This window comes from Pleurodeles waltl, chromosome 9 (assembly GCF_031143425.1).
Source record: "Pleurodeles waltl isolate 20211129_DDA chromosome 9, aPleWal1.hap1.20221129, whole genome shotgun sequence".
NCBI classification, from domain to species: domain Eukaryota; kingdom Metazoa; phylum Chordata; class Amphibia; order Caudata; family Salamandridae; genus Pleurodeles; species Pleurodeles waltl.
This window is the reverse complement of record NC_090448.1, coordinates 1,063,213,491-1,063,231,842: the sequence shown is the minus strand read 5'-3', so window position 1 is coordinate 1,063,231,842 and position 18,352 is coordinate 1,063,213,491.

The following is an 18,352-nucleotide window of genomic DNA, read 5'->3' as shown; positions in this document are numbered from 1 at the left end:
CGGGGATTGCCTCTAACCACAACCTACCCATCCCTGTGTGTCCATGCCTGCTTCCTCAGTGCTTTGCGTGCCATGATTATAGGTTGTCTAATGTTTTTATTGTAACCTTTTCTTTCTTACTACAAGACAAAACAGATGATTCTCAAGATAGTAACTTAAATTATTGACTGATGTGGAACAAATCTGGCAGTAGCAAGCCAACCTCAATTCAGCAAGAGTGCAGCACTGCAGCTTTGCCATATTATTGCTATTCTTAATCATAACCACCACCAGTGCAAGGAAATATTGTGACACACAATTTACTAGTGTTAATGGTGCCTCTGATATAACCCTGGAAAACCCCCAAGACTACAACTCCTCCTCCCTCCTGGACAACCTCACCAACCTGGGACTCAAACAACTGGTTACAGCCCCCACCCACTCGGCTGGACACACACTCAACGCAATTTTCACCGCAAGCCAACACGTCACCTACACCCACACCACCAAACTCCAATGGACAGATCACCATTGCGTCCACTTCTCCTACAACAAACCACCCACACACCACCGCCAACACACCACCCCCTACCGCGTGTGGGACAAGATCCCCACGGAGCACCTGAACTCCCAACTGGCACAAACCCCCTCACCCAACACCACCGACCCCAACATCGCCGCACACAACCTCAACAAATGGTTCACCACCTGTGCCGACGCTCTCGCGCCCCTCAAAAAAAACATCACCACCTGCAATATCAAGAACGCCCCATGGTTCACCACTGAACTCCACGAGTCCAAACGCAAATGCCGCAAAGCAGAGAAAACTTGGAGACAAGAATCCTCCGCCACAAACTTCTCCGCCCTCAAAACCACCACACGCATCCACCACCAACTTATACGCACCACCAAAAGAGCACACTACAAGGAACGTATTGACAACAACTCCCAAAGCAGCAAAGATCTCTTTACCATCATCAAAGAGCTCTCCAAACCCAAAGCCAGCAACATAGACCCCACCCACACACAAACCCTCTGCAACTCCCTCTCAAATCTTTTCCACCGCAAAGTCCAGGACATACACAACAGCTTCATACCACACACACAACCCCCACCCACCCAACACAAACCCACCACACACACCCCCCAACCTACTCACCACCTGGGCCCCCACCACCGACGAAGAAACTGAAAAGACAATGAACTCCATTCACTCTGGCTCCCCCTCCGACCCATGCCCCCACCGAATATAGAACAAGGCCAGCCCCACCATCGCCCCTAAACTCCGAGCCATAATCAACAGCTCATTTGCAACCGCCACCTTCCCTGACCTCTGGAAACACGCGGAAGTCACTGCGCTCCTAAAAAAAACAAAACCGACCCAGATGACCTCTCCAACTACCGCCCCATCTCCCTCCTCCCTTTCCCAGCCAAGGTCATGGAAAAACTAGTCAACTCCCGCCTATCCCACTTCCTCGACACAAACCACACACTTGACCCCTCCCAATCTGGGTTCCACAAGAATCACAGCACGGACACCGCTCTCATCGCTTGCACTGACGAAATCAGATCCAGAGTCGACATGGGCGAGACCATAGTACTCATACTCCTGGACCTCTCCACAGCCTTTGACACAGTCTGCCACCACACACTCCGTACACGACTCCACAATGCCGGGATCCGCCACTTACCCCTGGACTGGCTCACCTCCTTCCTTACCGACAGAACCCAAAAAGTCTGTCTCTCACCCTTCCAATCCTTCGCCACCAAAATCACCTGCGGAGTCCCACAAGGCTCCTCCCTCAGCCCCACACTCTTTAACATCTACAGGGCCCCACTAGCCAACATCCTCAAACCCCACGGCATCACCATCCTCTCATACGCTGATGACACACAACTAATTTTTTCCCTCACCCGCAACCCCACCACCGCCAAAACAAACCTACACGCTGCACTCCTTGACACCGCTGCCTGGATGACAGCCAACCACCTTAAACTCAACTCCAACAAAACCGAAATAATCATTTTTGGTCCACACAAAAACACTTGGGACCCCTCTTGGTGGCCCACCACGTTAGGCCCCGCACCCACCCCTGCAAACCACACACGCAACCTCGGCCCAAAAAATCTACGCCCTCACCTCCTCATGTTTTAACACACTCCGCACACTGAAGAAGGCATTCAAATGGATCCCCACAGAGACCAGAAAGACAGTCACCCACGCACTCATCAGCAGCAGGCTTGACTACGGCAACGCCCTCTACGCCGGCACCACACTAAAACTCAAACGCAAACTACAACAAATCCAGAACTCAGCAGCACCACTCATCCTCGACCTGCCCCGACATAAACACATCTCACCACACCTCAAATCCCTCCACTGGCTCCCCATAGACAAAAGGAACACCTTTAAGATCCTCATACACGAACAAAATCCCTCCACAACACCGGCCCAACCTACCTCAACTAAAGAGTGACCTTCCACACTCCCACACGCCACCTCCGCCCAGCCGACCTCTCCCTCGCCACAGTCCCTCACATCAAACACACCACCACTGGAGGCAGATCCTTCTCCTATCTGGCCCCCAAAGCCTGGAACTCCCTCCCCACCCACCTCTGCAAGACCCAGGACCTCCTACTCTTCAGAAAAAACCTCAAAACCTGGCTTTTCGAACAGTGATCTTCCCTCCCCCCCTCCCCCCAATGTTAGCCTATGAAGGGAGCAGGCCTCACAGTAGTGTAAAAACGAATTTTAGGAGTTTTACACTACCAGGACATGTAAACTACACAGGTACATGTCCTGCCTTTCACCCACACAGCACCCTGCTCTAGGGGTTACCTAGGGCACACATTAGAGGTGACTTATATGTGGAGAAAGGGGAGGTTTAGGCTTGGCAAGTACTTTTAAATGCCAAGTCGAGGTGACAGTGAAACTGCACACACAGGCCTTGCAATGGCAGGCCTGAGACAAGGTAAAGGGGCTACTTAAGTGGGTGGCACAACCAGTGCTGCAGGCCCACTAGTAGCATGTAATCTACAGGCCCTAGGCACCTATAGTGCACATTACTAGGGACTTATAAGTAAATTAACTAGTCCAATCAGGTATGATCCAAGGTTACCATGTTTAAACGGAGAGAGCATATGCACTTTAGCACTGGTTAGCAGTGGGAAAGTGCGCAGAGTCTAAAAGCCAGCAAAAACAGTGTCCAAAAAGTGGAGGGAGGCAGGCAAAAAGTTAGGGGTGACCACCCTAAGGCTGTCAGGTCTAACATGTGTGTCCCCCAGCTGAAAGTGGGGGGAGCTACCCGACCTCCTTGGAGCTCTCATCGCTAAGGCGGAAGTATCGGGAGAGACCATCAGCATTGGCGTGGTCAAACCCTGGGCGATGCTCCACCGTAAAGTCAATCCCCTGTAGGGAAATGGACCACCTCAAGAGTTTAGGATTTTCACCCCTCATCTGCATGAGCCATCTGAGGGGCCTCCAACCCGGAAGTGAGTCCCAAACAGGTATGGCCTCAGCTTCTTCAGTGCCCAGACCACAGCAAAAGCTTCTCTCTCAATAGCACTCCACCTCTGTTCCCGTGGTAATAGCCTTCTGCTAATAAAGACTACTGGTTGGTCTAGGCCCTCCTCATTTAGCTGTGCTAGGACGGCCTCTATGCCATGCTCTGAAGCGTCTGTCTGCACGATAAATTCCTTGGAGTAGTCAGGGGCCTTGAGCACGGGGGCCCGTGCACATGGCTTCCTTCAGAGAGTCAAAGGATTTCTGACAAGCCTCTGTCCAATTCACCAACCTAGGTTGTTTCTTGGAAGTGAGTTCTGGCAAGGGTGACACAATGGACCCATAGCCCTTGACAAATCTGCGGTAGTATCCTGTGAGGCCTAAAAAGGCTCTCACCTCAGTCTGTGTTCTAGGTGGTTGCCAGGCCTTGATAGTTTCAATCTTGGCCTGGAGTGGCTGCACCTTGCCATCACCCACTAGGTGTCCCAAGTACACCACGGAACCCTGCCCAATCTGGCACTTACTAGCCTTGATGGTCAGGCCTGCCTGTCAAAGGGCCTGAAGCACCTCCTTGAGGTAGAGCAGGTGTTCCTCCCAGCTGGAACTGTAGACAGCTATGTCGTCCAGGTAGGCTGCACAGAAGGCATCCTAGCCAGCTAGGACCCCGTTAACCAACCGTTGGAAGGTAGCGGGGGCATTTTTCAACCCAAATGGCATCACCCGGAACTGGTAATCGCCATTAGGTGTGGAAAATGTGGCTCTCTCTTTGGCCCCCTCAGTCAGGGCAATCTGCCAGTACCCTGAAGTAAGATCAAACGTACTCAGGAACTTGACAGCGCGCAGCCTGTCAACGAGCTCATCTGCTCGGGGGATGGGGTGAGAATCAGTCCGTGTGACTGAGTTGAGTCCCCGGTAGTCCACACAGAACCAGAGTTCTGGCTTCGCAGCTGGGGCAGTAGCCTTAGGGACCAACACCACAGGGCTGGCCCGGGGACTACTGGATTTCTCAATAACCCTTAAAGCTAACAGCTTGGAGACCTCCTCCTTGATGCTGGCCTTCACCTTATCCGATAGCCTGTAAATTTTGTTCTTCACAGGGAGACTGTCACCTGTGTCAATGTCACGAACACAGAGGTGGGTCAGTCCAGGGGTAAGGGAGAACAGGGGGAGAACTGCCCCAACAGCTCATAGCAGTCTCCTCCCTGGTTTAGAGACAGGGAGTCAGAGAGAATGACACCTTTCACTGACCCATCACCTTCTTGGGCAGAGAGGAGGTCGGGGAGAGGTTCACTCTCCTCTCCCATTCCTTCATCTGTGACCAGAAGCATGTTGACTTCAGACCTCTCAAAATTAGGCTTTAGTCGGTTGACATGGAGCACCCTTAGGTGCTTGGAGGTTCACTAGGTAAGTGGCCTCCCCTTTCCGCTCCTTTACTTCAAATGGGCCAGACCAGCGGTCCTGGAGAGCTCTAGGCTCTACTGGCTCCATTACCCACACTTTGTCTCCAGGTTGAAACTCTACCAGGGTGGCCTTCTGGTCATACCAGCATTTCGTTACCTCTTGACTGGCCTCAAGGTTACTTTTGGCCTCTTTCCAGAAGGGGGTCATCTGGTTGCGGAGGGCCAACATGTAGCTGACCACATCCTGAGGGGGTGCCTTTGGAGCTTTCTCCAACCCCTCCTTGACAATGCTTAAGGGTCCCCTGACAGGGTACCCATAGAGAAGCTCAAAGGGACTGAACCCTACCCCCTTCTGGGGTACTTCTCTGTAAGCAAAGAGAAGGCATGGTAAGAGGACGTCCCACTTATGCCTCAGGGCCTCAGGTAGGCCACCAATCATGCCTTTCAAGGTCTTGTTGAATCTCTCCACAAGACCATTAGATTGGGGGTGATAGGGTGTGGTAAACTTGTAGGTTACACCACACGCATCCCACATAGACTTCATGTATGCAGACATGAAGTTAGTGCCTCTGTCAGACACTATCTCCTTTGGGAATCCCACATGGGTAAATATCCCCATCAGAGTTCTGGTCACCACCGGTGCAGTTACGGTCCTCAGAGGGATTGCCTCTGGGTAACAGGTGGCATGGTCCACCAAAACCAGGATGAACCTTTTGCCTAGGACAGTTTTGGGGTCCAATGGACCAATAATGTCAATGCCCACGCTTTCAAAGGGGGTGCCAACAACAGGAAGTGGAATCAGGGGGGTCTTAACCCTTTTTCCTGTTTTACCACTGGCCTGGCAGGTAGGACAAGATCTACAGAACATATCTGAGTTTGTCCTTATTCTGGGCCAATAAAAGTGGGTGACAAGCCTGTCAAAGGTCTTGTCTTGCCCCAAATGTCCTGCCAGGGGAATATCGTGAGCCAGACCCAGTAGGAAGGTTCGGTAACACTGGGGGACCACCAGCGCACGCGCCGCCCCAATGGCCGGAACCTTAGGCTCACTGTAGAGGAGATCATTCTCCCAATATATGTGGTGATCGCCAGAGGCTTCACCTGCTGCCTGGGCTGAGGCTTGCTTCCTCATACCCTCTAGAGTGTGACATTCTTTCTGCGCCTTGCAGAATTCCTCCCTGGTGGGTCCACCCTCAACTTGCCAGCCAGCAAGCTCAGGTAGATCACCTAGGGTGGCAATGTCTTCCCCAGTTGGCTCGGGAGCCTCCTCCTCAGGAACTCCGTCAACCACTGCGGGAACTTCTGGGACCGGATTCCCTTGCCCCTTGCCCCTCCTCTTGGCAGTTCTCTGGGCCATTGTTCCAGGCTCCAGACGCCCTTGACTTCCCTCTCGGTCAGCCATGGACCATGTGGTCATGCAGACCCACTCAGGTAACCCTAACATCTCCAGGTGAGATCTGAGCTCTACTTCTTTCCAAGCAGTATGGTCAAGATCATTGCCTAACAGACAATCTACAGGCATGGCAGAACTCACAGCTACTTTCAGAGTACCAGAGACCGCCCCCCACTCAAAGGGAACCAGAGCCACCGGTAGGTGACTCTCACGATTGTCAGCGACTATGACCTGGTGGAATGTATTAGGGACTATCTGCTCTGCTGACACCAGCTGACTCTTGATAGTGGTCACGCTGGCTCCTGTGTCACGCGGAGCCTCCACCTTTTGCCCATCAATGGTGACCCACTGCCTGTACTTGGAAGTATTTTGGGGCATGTGGGCTTTGGGCACCATTTCTCCTTCTCCCAGGGACACTAGGGAAATCTCTACCTGCTCCCCAAAGCTATCTGGGTCCATCTCCCCACCGAGCGCTACACTAGTCAACCCAGGTGTCTGTCCAGTAGTGAACGGTGCCCTCTTGGAGCACTGGGGGTCGCCTTTATAGTGACCATATTGGTAGCACTCTAAGCATTTGGGGTTGGATCTCCCTGATTTATCATAAGTCCCTGGCTTTTTCCCAAATCTGGAAAAGGAATTTGCCACCCCCTCCCTGGGAATTCTTTTGGGGGCCTTTGGAGAGTTCCTTATCTATAAGTGTATCTCCTCCCTCTTTCTTCTGTTGGGAACCCTGACCACCTTTGTGAGTGTCCCCCCCAGGTACCTTTTTGGACACTCTGGTGCTAACCCAGAGGTCCGCCTCCTCAGCTAGCCTCCTGGGATCAGTCAGCTTACTATCTACCAAGTGCTGGCGCAACTCTGTAAAAGTAATATTGAGCATATGATCTCTCAGAATCAAGTCATATAACCCTTTATAATTATCTACTTTGTTGCCCCGCACCCATCCATTCAGTGCCTTACTGGAAAAGTCAAAGAAATCTACCCATGTTTGTGTGGTTTGTTTGGTGCTGTCCCTGAACCTCTGACGGTAGCCCTCAGGGGTCAGCCCAAACTTGGCAAGTAAAGTGGCTTTCTGAAGTGGGTATGTGTTTTGATCAGGTTGATCCAATGTGAGAAGTGTGTCCATCCCCAATGGCGGCACATAACCCCACATAGCTTCCCATTGCCCTTTAGGAACCTCATGAGCCCTTAGTGCAACTTCATAAGCAGCTAACCATTTATCTATGTCTTCTCCCACCACAAAACTGGGCACCACATTTTTGGGTATACAAACCTTCTTTTCTCCAGCAGGTCCTGTCTGTATGCTGCCACCATTATTGCTGGATTCAGACTGTCTCGCCTTGATCTCCAGCTCCTTGAGACTCAGTTCATGAGCCAACAATAGTTTCTTTTCAGCCAAAGCTCTTTCATCTTCCACCTGTTTGGCTGCTCTTTCAGCCTCAGCTTGTTTGGCTTCAATTTTCAGTTGTGTCATTTGCAATTGGAACTCCCTTTCTTCTCTCCTTTCCTCTGCGGTCAGTCTTTGCTCAGAGACACTGCTCCCTGGTCTGTAAGGGGGCATAATTGCATTGGTAACTTTACCCACTGATGGCAATAAATCCTCTGAGAGGCCATTTTCTCCTCTTCCTCCTCATCCTCCTCTAAATGGGCTTCTGCCCAGGCCCTCAGGGCCTCTTGAAAGTCCTCCTTTTTGGAGGCCCCTTGGGTGGGTACTCTCAACACCCTGCAGAACCCTCTTAGCTGTTTGACAGTATATGTCTCTAACAGGGTTAGGTCCAAATCTCCTACTTGAGACCCAGCCAGAGGCATGTTGAGTGAGGATTTAGTTTTTGAAAATTGTCAGGAAAAACTAATTTGTTGCAAAAAGAGATAAAAATCAAGTTGACCTTCAACTGTGGGTAGGTAGTGAAATACTTAGCTACTGTATGTCACTGCACAAATACAAGTCCTATCCCACAGCTGCCACCAATGTTAGAAATGGGGTTTTTGGTTGGCAGTCAGATTACCCTCTGTCCAAGCAAGAACCCTCACTCTAGTCAGGGTAAGTCACACACAATCCAAAATTATCCTGTGCCCAGCCTCTGGTAGCTTGGCACGAGCAGTCAGGCTTAACTTAGAAGGCAATGTGTAAAGTATTTGTGCAATAAATCATACAATAACACAATATAGCACCACAAAAATACACCACACACTGTTTAGAAAAATATAAAATATTTATCAGGATAATTGTAGGTCAAAACGAATAAAGATGCAATGTGAAATTGTAGAGATATCACTGAAAAGTGATATAAAGGGGGTGATTTTAACCTTGGCGGACGGCGGAGGACGACCGCCAAGGTTCCCCCGTGAAATGACCGCACCGCGGTCAAAAGACCGCGGCGGCCATTTAAACATTTCCGCTGGGCCGGCGGGCGCTCTCCGAAAGAGCGCCCGCCGGCCCAGCAGAAATGCCCCTGCAACGAGGACGCCGGCTCAGAATTGAGCCGGCGTAGTTGCAGGGGTGCGACGGGTGCAGTTGCACCCGTCGCGTATTTCAGTGTCTGCAAAGCAGACACTGAAATACTTTGCGGGGCCCTCTTACGGGGGCCCCGCGGCACCCCCTACCGCCATCCTGTTCATGGCGGGTTTCCCGCCATGAACAGGATGGCGGTAGGGGGTGTCTGAATCCCCATGGCGGGGAGGATTCAATGGGGCAGCGGTAAACCGGCGGGAGACTGCCGGTTTACCCTTTCTGACCGCGGCTGAAACGCCGCGGTCAGAATGCCCTCGGGAGCACCGCCAGCCTGTTGGCGGTGCTCCCGTGGTCGGTGACCCTGGCGGTCACCGGCCGCCAGGGTCAGAATGACCCCCAAAGTGTCTTAAGTCTTTAAAAAGCAAACCAAGTATCTTTCAAGCACAAAGTACCTGGTTTAAAGTGGAAAATCTCCACAAAGGGCCACAGAAGAAGAGATACGTGGAAAAATGGTGTGTGCGTCGATTTCTCCCTGCACACCCGGACTTGCGTCGTTATTTTTCACGCGGGAAGTCGTGTGTCGATTTCCGGCACGCGGACAGTCTCTTTCTGTGGGTCACGGGATTACCAGATGTCCTGGGGTCTGTGCGTGGATTCTTCGGCTTGTTTTCCGGCTGCGGGTCGTTCCGGGAGGCTGTGCGTGGAATTCTCATTCTCACGGCAGGCATTGTGTCGATTTCCCCTCTGGAAGTCGGGCGGCGATATCCTTGCGAGGCCGTGCGTCGAAGTTCCGGTCGCCCCAAAGGTGTTGCGTCGATCAGCGTCGGTGTGCGGCGATTTTATCGCGGCGGAGCAAGCTGTGTGTCAAAATTTTCAGCGCACGAAGAGTCCAAATGAAAAAGATAAGTCTTTTTGGTCCTGAGACTTCAGGGAACAGGAGGCAAGCTCTATCCAAGCCCTTGGAGAGCACTTTTACAGCCAGACAAGAGTTCAGCAAGGCAGCAGGGTATTAGCAAGGCAGCAGTCCTTTGTAGAAAGCAGTCAGGTGAGTCCTTTAGGCAGCCAGGCAGTTCTTCTTGGCAGGATGCAGGTTCTGGTCCAGGTTTCTTCTCCAGCAAGTGTCTGATGAGGTAGGGCAGAGGCCCTGTTTTATACCCAAAGGTGCCTTTGAAGTGGGGGAGACTTCAAAGAGTGGCTAAGAAGTGCACCAGGTCCCCTTTCAGTTTAATCCTGTCTGCCAGGGTCCCAGTAGAGGGTGTGGCAATCCTTTGTGTGAGAGCAGGCCCTCCACCCTCCCAGCCCAGGAAGACCCATTCAAAATGCAGATGTATACAAGTGAGGCTGAGTACCCTGTGTTTGGGGTGTGTCTGAGTGAATGCACAAGGAGCTGTCAGCTAAGCCCAGCCAGACGTGGATTGTAAGGCACAGAAAGATTTAAGTGCAAAGAAATGCTCACTTTCTAAAAGTGGCATTTCTAGAATAGTAATATTAAATCCAACTTCACCAGTCAGCAGGATTTGGTATTACCATTCTGGCCATACTAAATATGACCTTCCTACTCCTTTCAGATCAGCAGCTACCACTTCAATACTGTATGAGGGCAGCCCCAATGTTAGCCTATGAAGGGAGCAGGCCTCACAGTAGTGTAAAAACTAGTTTTAGGAGTTTTACACTACCAGGACATGTAAACTACACAGGTACATGTCCTGCCTTTCACTCAAACAACACCCTGCTCTAGGGGTTACCTAGGGCACACATTAGAGGTGACTTATATGTGGAGAAAGGGGAGGTTTAGGCTTGGCAAGTACTTTTAAATGCCAAGTCGAGGTGACAGTGAAACTGCACACACAGGCCTTGTAATGGCAGGCCTGAGACAAGGTAAAGGGGCTACTTAAGTGGGTGGCACAACCAGTGCTGCAGGCCCACTAGTAGCATTTAATCTACAGGCCCTAGGCACCTATAGTGCACATTACTAGGGACTTATAAGTAAATTAAATATTCCAATCAGGTATGATCCAAGGTTACCATGTTTAAAGGGAGAGAGCATATGCACTTTAGCACGGTTAGCAGTGGTAAAGTGCACAGAGTCTAAAAGCCAGCAAAAACAGTGTCAAAAAAGTGGAGGGAGGAAGGCAGAAAGTTAGGGGTGACCACCCTAAGGCTGTCAGGTCTAACAGAATATATATGGAAAGCAAACATAAACTTTAATTTTAGGAAGAATGGGAACATTTTAAAGTGTATTGTTTCCAACAAAGGAACTATTTAAAGAAGCCTTGAAGTCCATATTTGATAAATTGAGGAAATTATAATCTCCCCTAATAGTGACAACTTTAATAGTGAATCACTCAGCAATCTGTATACAGAGAGCATCAAGAAGAATGGATGGGTGCAGTCCAATGGTTCGAGAGTTGATTCATGCAATTTTGACACCTTGTTTTGGGTCTAGCTGTATCCTCAGTGATTTAATGTTAGGTCAGCGTGGTCACAAGTTGATGATATCATTGAATATTGTACACTTATCTTCTTTAGTATACATGCTAAGTTCATTGCAGTTGCACAGTTTTTAATTCTTTGGTGGCAAAATCGAGCATCTTTCTGTCCAATCTTACTAAAAAACTGTCTATAAGTTTATAAGGTTTACATACAATTCAAATAATTAGTTTTTCAGTTCAGCACTGCCCTTTCCATTTTCAATATGAATCTCAAGATATTAGCATTTTCATTTTTCTTAATATCTATCGTACATTTCCTTTCATTTTCCCCTAGTGTCCCTTCCAAGTATACTTGAAGACATATATTTTACTACAAATCAGCTTGCATGTGTGTTGGAAAATGGGTTATTGGTAAGGGCAGGTAAGTATCTACACTTAGCAATAGGCAACTAACCTCCACTTAGGTCCAGTTAGGTCTCAGTAAATTAAACCTAGCTCAACCCTTGGTAGCTTGGCAACGAGCGACAAGGCTTAACTTAGGAGACAAAGCGTAAAGCATTCAAATATCACAAAACAGTAATTAAATAAAACACAGGAAACAGTTTAAAAATCCAAAATCAATTTATAAAAATAGGAAATATTTTTAGCTTTCAAATGACACCAAAACGAATAACATCAGATAAGGGGAACCTGAGATATGAATTTTTAAAGAATTAAGGCTCTCTAGCGCATGGAAGCAACTAGCGCTCAAAGGGTAAAAACAGGTCACATTGGAAAGGAACAAAGTCCAGAGTTCAGACCACCCACGAGGTAACACTGTCACACTTACTTTCAGAAGTGTGTGATTCAGGAAAGTGATCCAAAGCACCAGCCAAGGGTTGAGAGGCTCTGGTGTGCCTCTTGGGATCTGGGACTACAACTCCCACAATGCACCTCTTCAACTTATGGAGTTGCTTCAAACATCTCCAAACTTCTCGATCTTCTTCCAGAGGTCCTTTTTGTGTCCTTGAAGTGTCCACAACTTGGTCCAGGTTCCAGAAGCTCTGAGTTGCTCCTTGGGAGTTGGGACTACACTTCCCAGAATGCACCTGATCAGAATACTCAAATGGCCCCTGGACGCTGGTCAGCTGGGCTCTGCTTGCATGACGTGATGCAGGGGACTCTGGGCAGCTTCTTTGTACCTGTAGCAAACAGGGAGTCCCTTCTTGAAGCAGTAGAACCAGGTAAAGTCCTTTTAGTAGTGAAGCCCAAGTTTGCAGCTGGTGCAGTCCTCCAGGGTGCAGTGTCCAGGTGCAGGTCAGGGGTCCAGCAGGGCAGTCCTTCTTCTCCTGTAGTTCTTCCTTGTTGGAACCTGATAGGGATCTGAGGTGTTGGTGCAGGTCTGCCAGTTTTATCCCTGCTCCTGGGTGAAAAACAGGGAGGTCCTGGTTCTCCAATCAGGTGCAGTGTCTTTCCCCCTGTGATGACCACTTCCTGGGAAGTGTGGCAAAAATCAGTCTCAGGGAGCAACGTTCCTCAAAAATCCATCATAGCTGAAAGTGATTTTTGGAGGTTACATATGGCTGAGCCCACCCACTGGTGTGGCTAAAAATCCTAAACACACCCCTCTCCTGCCCTCTCCTAATCTAATCAAGGGGGGCCTAATTGTCTGGGTTTGCAGGATGTGAGGCTGTTGCTGGGTTGCTCAAAATGTCCTTCCCTGCCTTTGAAGACGAGTTTGGCAGCCCTACCCCTTCCTGCTTCACCATCTGCTGAGGGGAGATCTCCTCCCCCAGGCACATCTCTTTGTGTGGAGCCAGGCCACTTCACACCTCATCAAGGCAGCCTGGCCAGGCTGCCAGAGGCTGGCTAATCAGAGCACAGCAGCAAAAACACTGCAGGGCTGAAGTTGGCAACTTTTCAGGTAAAGTTTAAAACTCCTTACCTGAACAAGTTAGTTAAATTATTAGATTATTATAACAATTAATTTGATACAAAACTTCTGGTATCTGTTACTTAAGGGAACTTTAAAAATTAAAATAAAGTCTCCCCATTCTATCCTATGGAGGCCATTCACTACAATGAGGGAAAAACAAATTTGGCTGTTTTCCCTCACCAGGGCTTATAAAACTATTTTTATAAGGTCCCTGCCTATAGTTACATGGCACCCAGCCCTAGGGGCACATAGGGCACACCTTAGGGGTGACTTATATGTAAAAATAAGGTAGTTTAAGACTTTGGAACTACTTTTAATTCCAAAGTCGAATTTGCATGTAACTTTAATTTAAAAGCAGCCAGCAAGGCAGGTCTGCCTTTAAAATGACACTGGGCACCTCAGCAGTGCACTTATGGGTGCACTACCTATGCTGGGGTCCCTAAACCTACATGCCCTACCATATACTAGGGACTTATAGGTAGGTTGACTTGCCTATTATAATTAGCCTAATTTGCATGCTGAGTTTACACAGAGCACAGGCCCTGGAACTGGTTAGCAGTACCCAGGGCACCATCAGAGTCAGGAAAATACCAGCAAAACGTGGAAAATGGGGGCAAAAAGTTAGGGGGCCTCTGCAATCAGCCCTTTGCTCTCATAATGTGGCTTGTAGGAAACAGCATAGAACTAATAGGTTACAGACGCATTACAGGTTCAGTCAACAGACATATTCTTAAGGTCGCACTAATCTTGCAGACTCCAGCCTCACACAGCAGTACTGATGATAATATCATAAAAATATCTTTCAATTTAGTTGATGAAGTGCTTCCAAAGGAATAATAAAGCAAATGTGGAAGCAACAAGTGCTCTCTGATACCAAGAAAGCAAAATCAATTGCGTCCCTGACACAGAATGAATATGTTGAACACTAGATATAAGTATTTCAGGATATGCATTAAACTAACAAGCAAGCTTTTTATCTTAGCTAAATAATGGTTAAAGACATGTAATTAGTGTGGGTGAGTGGTGAACTCCGCTCCGCTTCTGGATTTTGCAGAGTTTTTCCCACTCCTTGCTCTGCTTAGAGTGCGGAGTTCTGAAAAACTCCGGGAGTGGAGTTTTTCCCCCACTTGTGCCTGTCAATGTGAAGTTGGTAAGCGCAAGCAAGGAAAATCACAGATGGTTGTGACCGCTTGCATTAAGAAACCTTCAGTTCGTGTTGAGGTAGCTACCACTCGAGTAGAAAATCAACTTGTGCAGCAGAAAAGAAGCAGCGCCCACCTGCGCTGCACAAGCAACCATTTACGCTGATTTTTCAGTGTGGGACAAACATCTGGCGCTAAAAATCAGCATGAACGACGCAACCTAATGCACTCCGCCGCTTGCGGAACTCTGCGTAGCACATCAGGTGTTTTTTGGGTACTTCACAGAGCTCCCCATAGTGCAACTCTGCGAACTCCGCACACGCCTAGTATTTATGTGAAACAAAAATCTGGATAAGAAACACTAATAATGTGAAAGGTAACCTTGAACCTTTTTTAAAATATCCTTTTATCACCCAAACTCCAGCATTTCATTTTTAGTACCTCCACTAGATTGGCCCTCAAATATCAGTTATCATGTTTTCCAGGAAAGCACATGTTCTACTAATTCAAATCAGTTAACTCTGCCTCGCATGACCTCGTATCACATGCTGAGGATACCTATTGTATGCTAGTGGTAACCTGCAAATGACACAGTATACTCACCTTTCATCGAGAAGATCAACAGAACTTATGGGTGCCTATATCTTTCAGAGATGTCCACCACTATGCTTGGGATATCCACAATAATTCAGAGGATGCTGACAATATGCCAATGAAAGCTACCATATGCTTGGGCCATCACTATACAAAAGAGGACCACAATGATGCCTCGGATGTTCATTAGATGCGATTGAGAATACATTATGCCTGGAAGGCCTATAAAACACTAATGTAGCTGTCAGACATCAGTCCCACAACATGACATGCTCCAAATGGCCATAATTTCACAAGAACTGCTATTTTGTTCAGGGTTTCCACATTGACTAGAATGAGACACTAACATGCAACTGCTGGAGTGGGGGGTTAACAATGATCTTGTCAATATGTATTCAATGTTCTAAGTGCCTGAATATCATTGCTAGCACTATTATGGAACTCTCTCAATTGCCAGTAGCTTGTGGGACCCTGGTGTGCCTTTACGTGTATGTTGATGGTGGTTGCAGAAATGGAAAGAGAACCAGAGTAGCACTCTAGTGTGAGAAAAGAGAGCTAATTGTAGATGCCTCCTAACTTTTTGCCCCCATTTTTCCCCTTTTTGCTGGTGTTTTCCTAACTCTGATGGTACCCTGGGTACCGCTAAGTTGCTGTAAGGAAGAAGGGCAACCAAGAGGTAGAGCTTTTACAAATTCTGTTTCGGATTACATGTCCTCTGGTAACACGCTCTGGCTCTAAAGCCAACCTAAAAATATAAATAAAGTAAGGGAGAAAACAAAGCAATCAGAAACTGCCTGGCAGGGTGCTGGGGATAGATGTGGGGCTAAAAGAGGGAAACACCAGATGCAAAAAGTTGAAAAAAACACAACAGAATCAACATGGGTAAGAGTTGGTCAACTTTCTATTCTAGTAGAATTACATATTGGAATCTCAGTTTCACGTCTGCAATGAGGGTAAGTTAGTCTACATTAACTATATCGTTTGATTTATTTTAAAGTGATATGCTAGTTTATTGATTTAATTAACAACGATACAATGCGTTTATATATATATTTTGAATTTAATTAATCCTACGTGAATCATTGAAACTTAAGAATCTTCATGAGCATGGCTCTAGTCTGCTTCCTGTGAAAAAAGCATAAAAATTTTAAAAAATGAATAAAAAGACCATGCAAGGTAGGAAACAACAGTTTCTCAATACCTCTTTTTGAATTACTAGGATGGGAAAGTGAAAACTTGACTTTAAATGTAGCTATACATTAAACATTTTAAGATGAAACAACACCTAAATCAACTATATTATGTAATATTATTCATATGCTGAACCCCTTCAAATTTCTCTATTACCCTGCGCTCTAGAACAAGTTTTCCTCCTCAAAACATGCTTGCCTATCACATATAATTTATATTCATGTATGAACGCTTCCATTGTGTCCATCTCCTTCATAGTATGCATAATTAAACATTACCTTTTGGTATGCTTTATGTATGCGTCTGTGCTACAGAAGGAAAGTATTTAATATATTTATAAGTATGCTCAGGAAACTTCATGAATACAGTATCAGAAACGTCCATCAGAAAGTGCAATGGAAATAGAGATTTGAAAGTTACTTTCTCAATACATTTGAAGGAAAATACTTTGCCGTTCATTCTCGACATCTTATCACTTCTCCAAGAATGTTATCTGGAAAATAGTAGTTTAAAGTCCAAGATAGTGAAGAATTATGCGCAAATTCTAACTCCTCCTACTGATGTAACCCTCATTGCACCTAGGACGTAGACATTGTAAAAATATTCTTAGTAAAAATGTAGAGTACGTCACGTTCTGTTTTCCTAACAGTATTATCTTAGTTCTTTCTGAAACCTCAGAGATTTAAACACAAATTGTACTTCCCGTCAGCTCTGCATTTCCCGGCAAAGTATTTGTTGTATGTTCCTGCTTGTCAATAACTGGCCATATTTTTAGGTATTTTATTGCTACATAGTATTTACTAGTGCACTTCGCAATTATGTACTTGGCATTTGACAATGATTACTAAATGGGTGATGTCATACTCCAGATCTAAGCACTGGGGTAGTCCGTGCATGTAGAATAATATACAAAGACAGTAAGACACAGGCCCATATTATGGAAGGCTAGTGTCACCTTAGCTTAATTTATTTTGGGGCTATAGTGGCGCTAACTTAACTCTATATATATATATATATATAAATATATATATATATATATATAGAGTCAGACCAGACATTAAAGTGCTGGTAGGCCCATTTCCATGGAAGAACACCATGGAATGGGCTCAAAGATGGAAAACCCAATCCCCAGCAACACCACCACCCACACCACAGGGACACTACAGGAGGAAGGAGCCCATCCCAGGTACATTGCAGTTAAGTGTATGTGTGTGGTGTGCCACTGGTTGCCCCTTACATGGGGCCCGCTGCCAGGCACTAGGTATGCAGGCCTTACCCAGGGGATACTGGTCCCCTGTGGTGGACATTGGGCTAGGGGTAATAACTCCTGTCTAAACTTAGACAGGAGTAATTTTGTGGCTGCTTGTGCATCAAAAAATGATGCTAGGCTAACTAGCAGCAGATACTTTGCCGCTAACTAGCCTAACGTCATTTCTGACCCACTAGCGCCATTTCCTCTAACACCCTACCCTTACCGGCTAGCGTCTTTTTTTGAGACACTAGCCATTCCTTAGCCCAATTGTGCATCATTTTATAAATATAGCACCCTGATGGCGTTAGGGAATGATGTTAGCCGTCATTAAAAGAAATGACACACAACTGTTTTAGTGCAGTTGTGCACCATTTTTCATAAATATGGGCCAATGTTTTTAGAATTAACACAGTTATTGACAGTCTGCGTAACAATGTTTATGGGATTATGGGAGGGCAGTGGGAAGGAGGGAAGTGGATGATGTTTTCTGGTGGGTTGGGGACATGTGTGGCAGAGCTAGATGGTCAGGAGGGGGCCACAGACCAGGACTGGGATGAACTACAGCCTATTCCAAATGTGTTTTTACCAGACAGATTTTCAGGCTGGTAGAATAAGGTCCAGTGTACTCTCTTTTAGTAAATCCAGGTGCAGTAAAACGTGTCCGATTTTAACTATTTTTTTGTATTATTCAGGATATTGGTAAAAATGGTGTAAATCTTGGATAAATGTACATTACATGGAGATAATAAATAAGAGCTACTAGTAGCAGAGCAAAGAGATACTAACTTCTTAGTCACAAAAGAAAGTTCCCAGATTCATTTAAATTTCAACTTCCTGTATGTCTTTTCAGCATAAATTCTTTGCAATCCCATTCTTTAGAGATTTTAGTTGCCTAGGCTTTAAAAGTTGGAGGTGTGGGGGATTTCTAATTTTCTATTGTGAGTGATCTGGCTACCAGTATTGCTATGAACACCTCAATAGTGTAAGAAAATTAGGCCCTCACTATTTCAATGGCGGTAATGACCGCCTACAGCCGTGGTGACGGCTGACAAAAAAACGTCGCTGCGGCAACCTACCATCCGCCATAATATGACCGTAGCCAG